The 15,626-nt window shown below is 34.4% G+C and overlaps 1 protein-coding gene across 1 annotated transcript in view; it reads left to right on the forward strand.

The window, feature by feature from the left end:
* Positions 1 to 15,626, forward strand: part of LOC124357445 (AF4/FMR2 family member lilli) — a 278,880-nt gene that overhangs the window by 80,364 nt on the left and 182,890 nt on the right. The window lies entirely within an intron of this gene.

The following is a 15,626-nucleotide window of genomic DNA, read 5'->3' on the forward strand; positions in this document are numbered from 1 at the left end:
GTGGAGATTAGAATATAATGGTATTAAAAACCTCAAACATCAATCCAAGTGTAAGCTAATAACACGTATTGTTCTCTTCTCACAAAGTGTGGAGATTAGAATATAATGGTATTAAAAACCTCAAACATCAATCCAAGTGTAAGCTAATAACACGTATTGTTCTCTTCTCACAAAGTGTGGAGATTAGAATATAATGGTATTAAAAACCTCAAACATCAATCCAAGTGTAAGCTAATAGGTTTAACATCTATTGTAAAGTAAACAGGATTTTTCCGGACATTTGCCATCGTTCAGTGAAGCAAAAAGCATTAACACTTCGTTTAAAGATCTGCAATCTCTCTTCTTCAGGTATATAATTAACCTAATACGTAATTACAAACTAGGTTAAAATAAACAAATCATACCAAAGCGTTGTGACACACCTAAGTCAGGAATCACAACTATCATGTTGTGTGTCAACTTCACTAACTCTAAAACATTCACTTAATAAAAAACTATACACAACTCTAATCATTAAAACTGAACTACAGAATACAGGTCACAATACGTATGCAATCGTCTAACAACCAAGGTGGTCGTCTAAACAACAACCTTGGTTGTTAGACACCAAACATCTATTGTTTATTCCTCACAAAGTGTGGAGATTATATAACAGTAGCAAGAACCTCAAATATCGATCCAGCGCAAGACTTGACAACTTCAAGTGCAAGCTAATGAGTTAATTTCTTTAGTTCTGTCCGCAGAGAGACATATCTTTCAGTGTATGTATATGCATTAAGCTCTCTAAGAGGAGATAAAGTTTTTCTAAATATATTTGTTAAATTCTGAAACAAACGATATTAGTGACTTAAATTAGGTAAAGAATACCCCAAACCACGTGTCGCGTAACAGGCTTCGTTCTGTCTACAGCTCATTTCATTCTCGAGATACAGCGCAAGGATAAATCGACCGACAGACAGTCGTACAGAAAATATTTTTTCCATCCATTAGAATCAGAATAGAAAGATTGCGTCAAACTACTGAGTGTTAGGCTTCAGTGACTATTAGCCAAATTCCTTGGTTTTACAAGGACTCATAGAACTTTCTTATATGTGTATAAATTAAGTTTCACGCATAATTCTTTCAGTCTACGGGTAAAAATCTACCATGAGATGTGCCTCACGGCACTTTCACATTTTAGTTCATTAAGGTCAATCTCATAGAAGTGTTTAAATTATAAAATTTTGGACATGCTAGGGAGGATACTATAACGCAAGACTGCCCTGAAATCGAATCTTGTCTACTTTTAACATTGACGTTCTACTCAATTTCTTTTTATTTTTACCGTATGAATATGAATTATACACCAAGTCACGAGACGTTGTAGAGGTAGGTAGGCTACAAGTGTTATGTCAAATTTTAACATCCCATATGATTGTTAATCAGTTTGTTTACAAATTTATTTATTGTCCTATTTTTCGTGGCCATCATGGTCACAGATAACGCCAATGTAAAAATATTCGCTAACGCTCAGCCAATAATTGTTGTTTGTTTATTCTAAATTTACTGGAATCTTACAAAAGTTTTATTTACATATTAAACACTTATTTCTTATAAACTATGACTGTTATATTTAAAAAAACGATCAAATTTTCAAATTTATTTATTAAATAGTATGCAAACTTTATGCTTACAATTTATAAGTTTATAGTTTGCTTAAAACTGGCTCCGGTCAAATAGTTTTCAGTGTACGCCGTACTTAATTCAGATGCAAATGTTTATAGCAACAAAAATAATTCATACTGTACAATATTTGTTATGAATTCTATAAACTATCAAAACTTGAAGAGGAATAAAATAAATAATTGTTGTTTTAATAAATAATAAGATCATTAAATTTATTTACGAAATGATTCATTTTTTGAGTAATTAAAACTGTTTCGCTGCCGGACATTTAATCACAGTCTGTTCCAAAACTGCCAAGCCTTACACCTTGGTATGTCTTAAAAATTGCAGCTCAGTTTCAGAAATGTTGTAGCTTTTTGCATAAAAATTCACATAAAGCTATAATTTCCTTTGTTGCCTTTGTACCTTAGTATTAGACACAATATAAATGTCCTATATTATAACCTTTAAAATGAGACAAAGTTTTTATATGTATTTATTTATGGATATATTTTGTATGATTTGGAAAGAATATAGAAGATCTAATTAAATATTACTTCCTGAATTATTAGTTATTTTCCAATTTAATATGTCTGGACCAATAAAAATGGGGATAACTTTAAAAATAAAAACAGGGTTTAGTATTGTAAATTATATAATCCGTAAATAGAAATACAGAACTCATATAAACGTATAAATTAATAGTTTTAAGATAATACAGTTTTGAGTACCTATTTAAAAATTCAAATAACAAACTCATAGTATACAAAATATTACGTCTTATTTAAAATTACTAATACTTTTGCAAGTAAGAATTCGAAACATTTAGCAGGATTCAAGAGGATAGTACTTTGTGTGAATTCTATTGCTATATTTTGCACATGTATATAGTCAGGATATCAGGACATATAGTTAGGATGTCATGACATATACGAGTAGTAAAGATGTCAGGGCATATAGTCAGAAGGTCAGGACATACAGTCAGGATGTCAGGACTGATAGTTAGGGTGTCAAGACATATAGTAAAGAAATCAGGGCATATAGTCAGATGGTTAGGACATATAGTAAGGATATCAGAACAGATAGTCAGGATGTTTGAAAAATAAATACAAAATATTTAAAAAAAATGGTTGAGCAAATCAAATTAAACTAAAATAATTCTTTTATCACGATGCTTTTGTCTTCGTTAGACTTATATATTACACTAACAGTTACATAATAATACTATTCTATTTAAATATCCTTTACCAATAATAGGGGAAAGTGAATATTTGAAATTAGGCATAGTTATGGGAACGTCTTTTTGTTTTATTGGTTACAAAATGTATTATTATAGACTGTGATAAAATTAAGATAGTTTGAAGACTGCGTACATAATAGTCGTGTGTTTGACATTTTGTAAAGTACTTTTTATAAAAGAATTATCTACGTATAAAGTGTTTAATTATAAACAAAATTTTCAATTTAATAATGTATAATGGGACTTTTATGTATTTTAAATTTATAATTGTTTTTGCAAACACCCCTAATACAGGACGTTGACAGTTTGTGGTGGATTGCTAACGTCCGGTTTCACGGACACTGGCAGTTTATGCTTAGTTTTTCAACGTCCGCAAAAACCGAACATTGGCAGTGAAAGTGTGCTCTGGTTTTCTTCATTCAACAAAAGAAGAGGACAACACTGCACTCCTGGCAAGTGTATGACAACATCACAACTGTGTTTAAAAATAGCGTTTTAGAAAATAACGTACAATATACAAAGTGCAAATAGTTTATCAGTACAAGTTAGGAATTATTTGAGTTTCTTAATGTTGGAAAATGTAATTTATAGTATTATTAATTACTCAATGTAATTCTGGTAAATTTTAATTCATAAAAGACCGCTATTTGGATTTTGTGTGATAGGAATTTTTCTTATTTTGCTGTAAGCCCGTTGTTATAAATCAGGGATGGTTTGGCGGGGAGGGCGTTTCTTGTTTGTTGTGGTTACATTAACTATTATAAACCAAATCTTGATTCTGTAACAACTCAACCATTGGTATAGGGATATCATTAAGGAAAATTGATTTAGTACAACTAAAAACGTATAACTGTGAATGTTATTTCATTCTGTAATTTTTTTTGTCTGTAACAGAAAGTAATTTTATCTTGCCAACCTAGTTCACATACTACCTATATCAATGAAATAAAATCCTATTAATTAAATTTCTCCAAAAAGCATGATTAGCTATTTTTAGACATATAATATGTACAACATTAATAAAATAATCATAACACACACACACACACACACACACACACACACACACACACACACACACACACACACACACACACACACACACACACATATATATATATATATTTATATATATATATATATATATATATATATATATTAGAATAATAAATCGTAAACTAAAACCCTTTTAAAATTCTTTTATTTCAGACACGTGTTTCGGTATAAACCATCTTCAGTGTGAACATTAACCTCCAACTAAATAATAAACAAAACAAATAAATATACACCTGTCGACTATTTAAACAGATGTTAAATTTATATGACAAAGTTGTAATTTTGATTAGTATTTATTGTGATACACGTACTGCCAGATAAGCAACTTACGTGTATCTCTGTAATCTCGTAGCTGTTAAGCAGCTTGTGCGCCATTTTTGTTTCGTGAACATTGTTCTTTTGGTAAACCACAAGGAAACAGAATGTCAAATTCATAAATTTGAGAAAAATTATTTCGATTACATTTTTAAGATTTACTTTTACTGTGTTATAAGCAATTTTCCAAATTCCAATAAATATCAAAGGGGTGCTAACACAAAGGCACCAGTTTACAATTCAACTGCACTGGTTAGGCAGTGATATGCAATGCACCTGTGATAGCTGTTATCACTTCATCGTAGATCGCAGGGCGCTCAAGGTTAAAATTGTAAACGCGTGTAAATAAAACTTTTGTAACTATCGAAACTTCGTCGGTGCAATATTGACGTCCTTCTGGAAGTCTATATTGACGTACTGCTGGAAGTCAACGCGTGCTCGTTTGGAACATTCAACGGAATAATTTAGATATATTATTCAGCATTTTAATATCTATGCCACTTCAGGTATTGTTTATATAATAGTGATTAAATATATAGTTATTACAATTAGGCTACTGCCCAAAACAGCTAATAGTTCCAGGTACAGACTAAAAGTTACTGACTTCACAATGAGCGCTTCATTTTAATTTTAGTTTTTTGAAAGCAAAATCGAAATCAGCCAACTCGAATCCCTCTTTCAATAATCATTCGTCCAGTCACGATCAAGACTTGAATTTATGCCATTTCTTCTGATCATCTGTCCACGACTAAGAGCGGCCTTTAAATGTTGTTTGCCTTAAATGGAATCTGTGACCTTGAAACTTATAGTACGGTAACCATTTGCATTAATGTTCTAGACCGTGCTGTTAGTTTCATTAGTTTTAAATAACATCTGCAACATCAAAAGGCCTCACAAAAATAAAATGTTCTTATTTATTGGAGTGTTTGTTCTTAAATTAAGCATTTAATTTCCAATAAAAAGAAGCTGGTAGAATGTATCTACAACATGCATTTATTTCATTAATACACTGTAAGTATTTCGAAAGCAAATCTCAGTTTAGAAATTCCAAATCCTCAAAAGGACATAAAGTACTCTTCATTTCCATTCTAGCCAGAAAGTAGGCTATTTATTGCCCTTTTTAGTAAATTTATGACATACAGTAAAGGGTATTGGTTGATCCTTTTCATAAAACCAATAATTGTTAATTAGAAAACCTCTGACAGTCAGGCAGGCTATTTATTTTGACGGAGCTATTTTAACATTATTGCGTGTTTTAAAGTCAGTCATTTAAACAGCTGTCACGCAACAAAACAAGTGCACTTCGGTTGTTTACAAATGGAATAATAACAGGTGATTGCACCAGCTGATGAACAGCTGATTGTCAACGTCGGACTCGTGTATCCTGTCGCTCGTTGTCCTTGGCTTCATCAGCGCACTCACAGCCCACCTTTACATTTAGCTAGTGTTGAAGATCTGGTTGATGAAGAGTGGTTGTCGTGAGATGACTATAACGTACTTCTAGACAGAGCGAAGACATGGTACTGAAAATACGTAAAACAAATATAACGGAGACCGTATCTCTAAATTTCCTTTTCTGTGCTGACGAATTTAGGACTTACAATATACAATAGCACGTGCAGTGTGACCCATCGAAATATATTTTCCAGTTGACAAAAAGCCAGAGGTAGAACGCAGTTAAAGGGCAGTTTAGAATAACAAGTCATGAATTAAGAACAAAAATATTGCAACGACGAAGTTTGACGATTTATTTAGTAAAAAGTAGTTCTATAGTGTAAGAAGAAATTTTATAAAATCAAACAAACATTATGTCATAAAATTAATATAATTTTTTTGTAAAAAATTCTCATAAAATTGTAACAGTCTTAAAAAAATAAATAGTTGTTATAGAAAAATCCCACGCTTTAGCTAGGAGAAAAGAGGAATAATAAAATGCTTTAAATTATTTTACTTGTACACTTTAATTCTTAAACAACAGCTGCAAATGCTGCTTCATAAGACCTATTTATCAATTCTCATGAAACGGGATTAAATATAAAAATTCACGGTTAAATGATATGGAATATAAAAAAATTACGAACACAATACTTGAAGAATAATTGGTATCATAATTGCGTAGCAATAGCTCAGCCAGGGAGTTTACACTAAGAGCGCCGCATTCTTACTCGACGCAACCTGCCATACGTATATGTAAGATGTAATGCAGCTGGATTTTATCAGGCTCAAAATCAGAGTGAAAAATAAACACTTGGGAATTACATAATTGCGCAGTGATGTTATACAACAAATCTGATTCTCTGTTATCGTTATTACTTCATTATAACAATGTTATACAACAAGCTAAGAACATTCACAATAAAAATAATATATTTAAACTATTTATGAAATATATAGTTACCACGTTACAACTCAAAGATATTTGTAAAATCAAATAGGCTACAAGCTATTGGAATTGTTAGTATCGTGGACATTATAAAGGACATTTTTCATCATTAATGTTAAAATTTAAATACTACGTTTCGTAGATTTGAAATCCACCCTCTTCTTCAAGTGTCGACAAATCTTAAGGCTTACAGTTAATCACAAACAAAAATGTTAAGATTTGTATGTGTATGCTTAGCCATATAAATTAAGGTTTGTTTACCTACCTGAAGAAGAGGATAGATTTCAATATTCGAAACGTATTATTGTTACATTAACGATGTTAAATATCCGAAAACTTATTATCCTATCAAATTACCCATCGTCATTAACAAACTTTCAACAGAAGATTTGTGTTCAGTTCGTGTGTTTAAATTACGAGCTAATTTACAAATAAATTATAGAGCTATCTATTTGAAACACCCCTTGTGAGATATAAAAAGTTATTCATAATTATTAGGTGTCAATTGTGTCTAAAATGAAGGATATCCTTAGAACAATGATGATGTGATTTAAACAGTTCCTCCACAAAATCAACTCTTGAAAACAGTACATATTCAATAATAAATTATAGAGATTATTATTCTGTAATGTTTGGCCTGATCCAGTGTTATTGTGAATACATGTTTGTTTGTGTTCATTTATATTGTTACAATCTGGTTACTGTTTTTGTGTCTGAAGGGTACACCGGTACTATTCCCATTTATTAAAACAAAGTAAAGACGCTCCCGTTCAACATTTAAGCATTTTATTTATTATTTGAATATACAGGTCCCTTATAAGACAGAACCATAAAAAAACTTTATCTACAACAAATCTAGACTAGCTTGTTACGCATGGTTTAAAATAAGCGGGTAATTAAACTAGTCTGTTTGTATCTGTTCGTGTCCATGAGACACATTTTAAAACTGTCCAGTTGCCAATTAAAAAATGAACATTTATGAAGAGATTACTTTGGATTTGCAATATTCAACTGATCAGGCAGGCGCCGCGGTAAATTTTGGAATGAGATCGGTCTTAATAATTTTTAAAATTACAGTTCGGTTGAAAAGCGCTAAAAATGGTATCCGTTTTCGATTTTTATTCCAGATAAAACCTGGAAGTTATTGTAAATTATTTACCTTATTTGTTACCCATCAATAAACAAGCTAAACTTAAGGCCCCGGGCACGATACGAGCGGTGAGCGTCGAGCGTCGAGCGGCACTCGAGCGTCACCAGAGCGGCGAGGGTGGTCACGATACAAGCGGCGCGAGTGTGTGTTGCAATATGCCTTCGAGTGAGGACCTAGTACATCTTCTGTTGTTATCGGAAAATTCAATGTTGAAAAGGCGTGTAGTTCGGGGTTGCAAGCGTGGGATAAAACGATGGGGAGTTCATCCAATTAACACGAGAAGAAGGGTTTATGGAGAGTACCACCATCTCATCAAACCGTTGAAAGAAAATCCAGAACGTTTTTTCTAGTACACTCGGATGAGCGTACCGACGTTTGATTTTATTCTAAATAGACTGAAGGGCAGACTGGAGAAGAAAAGAATCGGTTAATTGAGTATCACTAAGCTTCTTCAAAGCAACAATGTCCTTTTTCTTAAGTTTTGCCGGAGGCTCACGTGGTTCTTGCTCCACTGCCATCTGAAAACCGTAGAAAGAATCATGACTCATCTGAGCGTCGAGCGTCTTACAAAAAGTAATCGGGCAGGGTTTGGCGGTGCCTTCGACGCTAAGCGGCGCCGCTCACTGTCGCTCACCGCTCAAGTCTATCGTGACACCCCTCTTCACATTTGCACGGCAACATATGGGGCCCGATTGCAAAGCGGTAGCAGAGCTGTGCCGCTCTAACGCTCGACGCTCGACGCTCACCGCTCGTATCATGCCCGGGGCCTTAATGTAATACATGTTATTGTAGCTCCACTGATTGGTTCGTGGTTAACATCCAAACTCGAATATCTAAACGTAATTTTATTGAAGAACGTGTCAATTTTACATGGTCAGTTCATACCATCAAGGCAACAACAGGTTTGATATCAGTTCTCATGAAATTCATTAGTAGGAACTAGTCGGCAACAGGTTTCATGCCACTCCCAAAAAGGGGCATTATCTGTCACTGTTACAGGAACCGTAATGTGTGCCTTAACATCACCGAAGTCTGTCATTGAAATTGTGAGAAATCTCGCAGCTCCAGGTCGGATACTCTATAACATTGCTTTGCTTCATGTTCCACAGTATCGTCACCCAAAGCCGTAATATACATAAAACCCCCGTACGTATATTATTTGAGTAATTATTTATTAAATCTGCACTGAATCACGGACATTGTGAGAAAACCCATAGCAACATACAACGCTGTTATATTTCTCCAAAACGAGTGATATGTGACTTCCCATAAGCGGTATTATTTAGGACTGAAATTTGAATGACGAAGTGCCCTTGATTGCATTGAAGGCTTTCATGTTAACTTTTCAGAAATCAACTTCGCGCTCTATCCTGTCTGCACAAGGACAGATTCTACGTGTAGCCTCTACTAAAAAATCGATTGAAAAATGCAATTCCTCTCAATTCCTTTGAGTAATTTCAATGAATCCAATGGGTAAGCGATGGTTATTGAAGGAACCTTATCCGTAGCTTTCTCTGTATGTTGTGTCAAAGGTCTCCGAGCGAGCTGTCGTCCATGTAAGCAAGGAAATTGCCCAAAGCGTCTCCGATATAATTTATGGTAATTTGTAAATTCCCACTATTTGCACTCAATCTTGTCTCGTTGTCGTAAAAGATGTATTCTGCATAAACTCCAGGATGGGCGTCACAATAAAACACGTAAATCACATTTTCCCTAACATTACGTGCGGTGTAAAGATGTAAAAATCCGCTTCTGAAATCTTCCTTGTCAGGTTTTAATACGCTCAAATAGTGGTTTACTTTTTATAGATCAGGTGTAAAGCTAGGAGATAGCTCTATTGCATTTAAAAATCGTTTCAGTAGTTTCGATATAATCACTGGACAAATAAAACAAAAAACTAGAAACATGTCTAATTCAGAATATATTAATTTTTAAAACAGGTTAAAAATTACTTAAATTATGCGTGATTGCTGAGTAGTTAAGAATTCAGATAAAAAATTAAAAAATTAGTAATGCTCAAGTCATGTGTTCACGATTTATAATGCGTCTTAAATTTAATAAAACAAAACCAATTATACAAATCATTAAAATTCGTTAAACATAAATGGCTGTTTCAAAAATTTTTTAACTGGACAAATTGAACTAATACATTTAATCGCGATTATATACCATGCAAAATAGCTATTTAAAGGTCTGCCAAAAGTAGTTGTATTGGATAAATTAAATTTTATTTTTGTATTCTCTAATGACTGAGTATACCTTGATGTGTTACTATGTACAACTAGGTGCATATTAATTATCATTAAACATACCTTAATATTGTCTGGTAAATGGCAAATATTGCACAGATTGATTTTTCCTCAGTGTCAATAATTTAGCTAGCATTGCTCCTTCTCGTAGGTACACCGCCACACTGATGAGATTGTCCGGTGATGTTCCTTGCGGAGATCATAAGTTCACCATCAAATTTGTCACAGAAATTTGCTTTTTTAAATAAAATGTCTTAAAGAATATATTAGAGATATGTGTAGGCAATAAAAATAGGTAAAACGATTTGAAATTTTGCTAAGAATATGTACACAGTAATGACATAAAGAAATAAGCTATATTAAATAGGTACACAAAGGTATAAGTTGAATGTTTAAAAACTTAAAGAAAAGGGACTGAAGGAACACATTGTACTTTTCGTGTCTTCGGGATAGGTATGTTAGTGCTGTGACTAAGGCGAGGAATGAACGAACCCCTAATATGTGTTAATTACAAAATACAGATTTGTTAACAAGGAAAGTATTGAAAGTATGAGACTCTGTTGTGTGGTACCACAATCCCCCGAGGTCCATTAGAGAGTTGCACGGATTCATTCAAGTGTCAATAAATTTAGAAACAAATAGAGAAAAACAATCTACTCGTTTACAATTTTCATTGTAACATTGGGCCGTCTTACGCTCGATAGCCCCGTTATCCCGAGTCTCAAAACACCCCTTTTGCAGATGGGGGACTACGATACATTTTTGAATTAGAACAGAAATTTATTTGTTCTAGATTAAGTAAATTGGATGTTTTAGTAATATCAATTGTAAGAACCCTCTGGATTCCAACAAACGCAATGCGTAATCTTAATCCTAATAATATTATAAATGCGAAAGTGCCTTTGTTTATTTCTTTTTTTTTCGCGCGTAAACTATTCAACCGAATATACCGAAATGTTATATGGACATTCTGACGGTCCCTGGGATTAATTATTGTTTCATGCCTATTATTATTTCGAAAATCCATCCGGAATACGCTCCTTTGGTTTTAAAGTAGTGAAAACCGCCATCTTGGTCTCTAAAGTTGTGAAATAATTTATTGAATGAGCCTGTTAAATGTAATCAACTGTTCTATGTAAACATTGCTTTAAGACAGAATGACCATATGTTCAATTCATTTAACCACCATTTTAATGATAATATTTATGTTTCATAATCCAAATTTAACTGAAACTAAACAGTTGTTGACACTTTCTTTGGCGTTTAACTAGTACGTCAAGTCCTCCTCCGTAGACTAGTGGTTATAGTCTCGGCTCTCTAACCGAGAGATCACGGGTTCGAATCCCGGGGAGGTCCAAAAATGTAATAATAACAAAAAACCAGTGCACTTCGAAGCTGGCATAGCTGACTCTGAGGCTTAAATGAGATTAAAAAGAAGTACCAAAGAGATTGAAACATTTGTGTATAATTTAATCTTATAATATAGATGCTTGATAAAGTAGTAGTAATGCAGATAACAAAGACAAAGATACCCTATAAGAGTTAAAAAGACTAATGAATTGGAAATACTATTAAAACAATGTTATAAGGCCCACCTTAATGACCGAAAACTGTTAATGTTTATGTGCAATAATGTCTAGACACTCAAGACTGTTTGGATTCCTTGACATTGTGTTGTGGCATTTTTACACTAATATGCTTCGAGACATTCTTTCTTTGTCTACAGTCTCAAAAACAAGACTTTTAAAACTCAAAACCTATCTTAAATAATGATTAAAATGTTGCATAAACTTCCCAAGGATTTTCCCCTTATACAGAGATTAGATGTTTATGACAGTAATAGCCTTAAGTGTGTATGTATATTTTCTTCATCGTGACAACGAAGCAAACTCAACTATGGCAATGGAAATATCTTAGACCGAAAGAAGGTTGCAAGAGGCGTGAGTAGGCCTGTTTAGACATAATTAGATTTCTGGGACCTACATAAATACATATTTTCTTGATCAGGACAATAAATCAAACTCAAATTTAACACCGTAAACACATTAAGACGGATATTAATTTAAACTGCCTGATGTACACGATGTTTAGACGGAATAGGCTTCTCAGTCCTACGTGTGTATGTATATATTCTATTTATCAGGACAACGTGGCATATTCTACTGTGACACGCTTTCTGACATAAGTAGGTTTCCTAGATCTACACAAACACACGGGTGTGTGAGTATGTATATACAAGTAGACACTTTTTGACCGAATAGGTTTCTTGGTCCAAGTAGGTAGGTCTACCATATTTCCTTCATCAGGACAACGTGGCATATTCTACTGTGACACGCTTTCTGACATAAGTAGGTTTCCTAGATCTACACAAACACACGGGTGTGTGAGTATGTATATACAAGTAGACACTTTTTGACCGAATAGGTTTCTTGGTCCAAGTAGGTAGGTCTACCATATTTCCTTCATCAGGACAACGAGGCAAACTGAACTATGGAACTGGAAATATTAGACCGGAATTAGATCACAAGAGCTGAAAATAAGCGGGAGTTTTTTTTAAAGAAAGTAGGTTTTTGAGACCTACCTACGAGTGTATATTTTATTTATTGGGGCAGCAATGTAAACTAAAGTGTTGAATCAGATATATAATATAATTCATTTGAACCGGAATGCTCATATACACGCACAACGTGATGTAAAAGTTAACTCTGATCTTCTTGCCTTGAACACTGAAATAATATGTACCTGATCGTACGTCTACTTACGTTTGAAAAATTAAATTACGGACCGCGGGTAACAGCTAGTACACCGCACCTGAGTGGAGTGCCCGGTCAAACGTGGGCGTGGTGACGTCAGTACTTATCAAACACTGAGCTCGTTTATCTTGTGTTCTGTCCGAGAGGTAATTATCGGCCAGCATTGTACCCATGACTGAGAACCATTGTTATTGAGGACCTGCGAGTCATCCTGCCTTGTGCGGGACCAGGACCGGGCGCTGCGCAGTTTGTCTTGACCTTGAACACAGGCTTAGTCTCGCTTCGCTAATCAGATGATAATTCTGAACTAATAGTTTTCAGAACAGCAGTACCCACTTCCAGGTCGTCCTTGAACACAACGTCTCTAGTGCTTCACAACACATCCGTAGCTACGAATATACACGTTGACGTGTAAACTGACGTAACACATAGTGTTAGCAGTTACGGCATCAAACAATACCGAAATCTGCTATCGAAAAACTTTAGACGAGACCATTGCGCAGTATAATTTCACTAGTAATAACCACAATCCCTAGATTCATAAGATTTGGAAAATTTGTTCCCGATCTTTCTTTAGCTTATTTGACAAACTTTCTTGGTACAACGTGTTGTACTCTGTTAGCACATTTGGTCGTACTGTTGAGAAAGACACTCAGTACTATTAAATAAGATAAGAGTGCGCCCCATCAGTGTTGCATAGCAGGCTTCGCTGAGGTTCAATGCAAAAGTCTCTAGCTAATTTCATTATTGACAGATGGAACGACAGACAATCGTGTGGAAAATAAATGTTTACATCCCTCGGCAAACAAAAGAAAAAATTGCGACAGCTTACTGAGTGGCATGCTTCAACGACGCTCAGCCAAATTCCATGATGGGAAATGCACCATCATAGAATTTATATTTTCTATGTAGTAATGAATGGAGTATCAAACAAAATTTCAAATCGACAGACGAAATTTTTCTCGAGATACCTTACCATACATTCACATTTTTGTTCATAAAACTGGGGACCATATCAGTGTTATCGTTAGTATCACTATGTCTCGAAAGCGATTGACCTATAGACTTGAAATTCTGCACAAAGCTTCAGCTCCATATAGAAACCACTGAGTTTGATGGTTCATGTCACTCCATGTGATTTGGCTGAGCGTTAGCGAATATTATTCTATTGCTCCAATAGGTAACATTGATGACGACAAACAATATCAGAATAAAAACGTTTGTAAACAAACTGAGTCCAACCATAAGAGATTTAAACATGGACATTGCATGAAAACATGTAGCCTAATTAACTGATTCATTCTCATTTTTGATAATCAAATTGGTTTCATATCAATGTTATAATAATAGAAGTCTTCACGCTGTCTCCATAAAATTATGTATGTGTTGGGATAGGCTACATATCGTAATATGTTACATTATAAAATGCTATATAAATGTGATAAGTTTGTTTATATATTTATTTGATGTCCTATTTTCTCGTTTCCATCATGGTTACCCACAAGACCAATGTAAAAATATTCGCTAACTCTCACCTAAATTCCATGGAGTTACATGCATTCGGTGTTGCTCATATACAACTGATTGCTTGACATTCACAATGTCAAGTCTATAGATCAATTCATTTTCAAAATATTGTGTGGACAGACAGACAGGCAGGCAGGCATACGGATAACCAGAAAAACAAACAGAAATAAATCTTTCCAGCCCCTAACTATCAGTCGGTAACAGATACCAGAGTCAAAACAAAAATGTCATATTAATTATTTTTATTTATTCATATTATTAAACTAAGCACTTGTTTCATATGTGACATAACAATTTTGCCTTAATTAACTATCATAATTCAAAAACATTATTATTCCAGCGTGTATTTAGTCTTCGCGTTCACATATATACTCGTATAATTCAGTGTTCTTTTGCAAGAAAAAGTTCGCTGATTTTCCCTCCTCCACTTCTTGGTTGCATAGAAAACATTTACTATATTACCAAAAACAAACAGAAATGAGGCATAATATGAAAGTATTCTAAATTTATGTCAATGTATTTGGTAGATGAGCCGCTATTAATGAGAATACTCAAGTTCTTGTGAATCTTCGGCAAACTACATTCAATATTGTCAGTAAGTTGGTCACCCGGTAATTTCTGAGGCAGGTGGTTATGGAAACTTCTTAAGGTCCTTCCTATGACCCTCGAATGTAAAGGATATTGGGAGTCTTTGTTTCCAATCCACCAGATCCGGGATCAAGAGAACATCTCAGTGGGGTTCTGTCATATTGCAGTTTCTCCTATTAATCTACTATTGCACTCTAGTAATCGTGCTATTATGTACAGTACCTCCACAATTTAATAGAGGCGGGACATTTACTAGTTTGCTAAGTGCCAGTGAAAATATGTACTCAAAATAGTGACATGAATCTGCGGGAAGCAATGTGTACAAAGGAACACATAACTGTACAGAATATGCACAACTGCTACTTTACTAAGGCAACTTGAGACTCTCGATGAAATGTCCAGTACCGAGTCTTCACCAGCAAGAGCAGGCTGTATACACAATTCCGTCCGAGTACAGTCCTCTCTACATGTGAGGTACGGCAAGGAGACTCATCGAGTGACTGAGGAAGCTGAGGCTCGCAAAAGCAGTTGAATTTCGATGACGGTGAACTGAAATGGCACATCTACGGCGAGTAAACTGGTGCTCTCCAATGCATTAAGGATAATATTCGTACCAACTACCCTCGAGGTTGCTCGCTATGAAGAGAAATCAGATTTTAAAAGAAAATGCGTACTCGCCTTGATACCAGAGTATGCGCCGTATAGGACAGTTAAGTTAATT

This window comes from Homalodisca vitripennis, chromosome 3 (assembly GCF_021130785.1).
Source record: "Homalodisca vitripennis isolate AUS2020 chromosome 3, UT_GWSS_2.1, whole genome shotgun sequence".
NCBI classification, from domain to species: Eukaryota; Metazoa; Arthropoda; class Insecta; order Hemiptera; family Cicadellidae; genus Homalodisca; species Homalodisca vitripennis.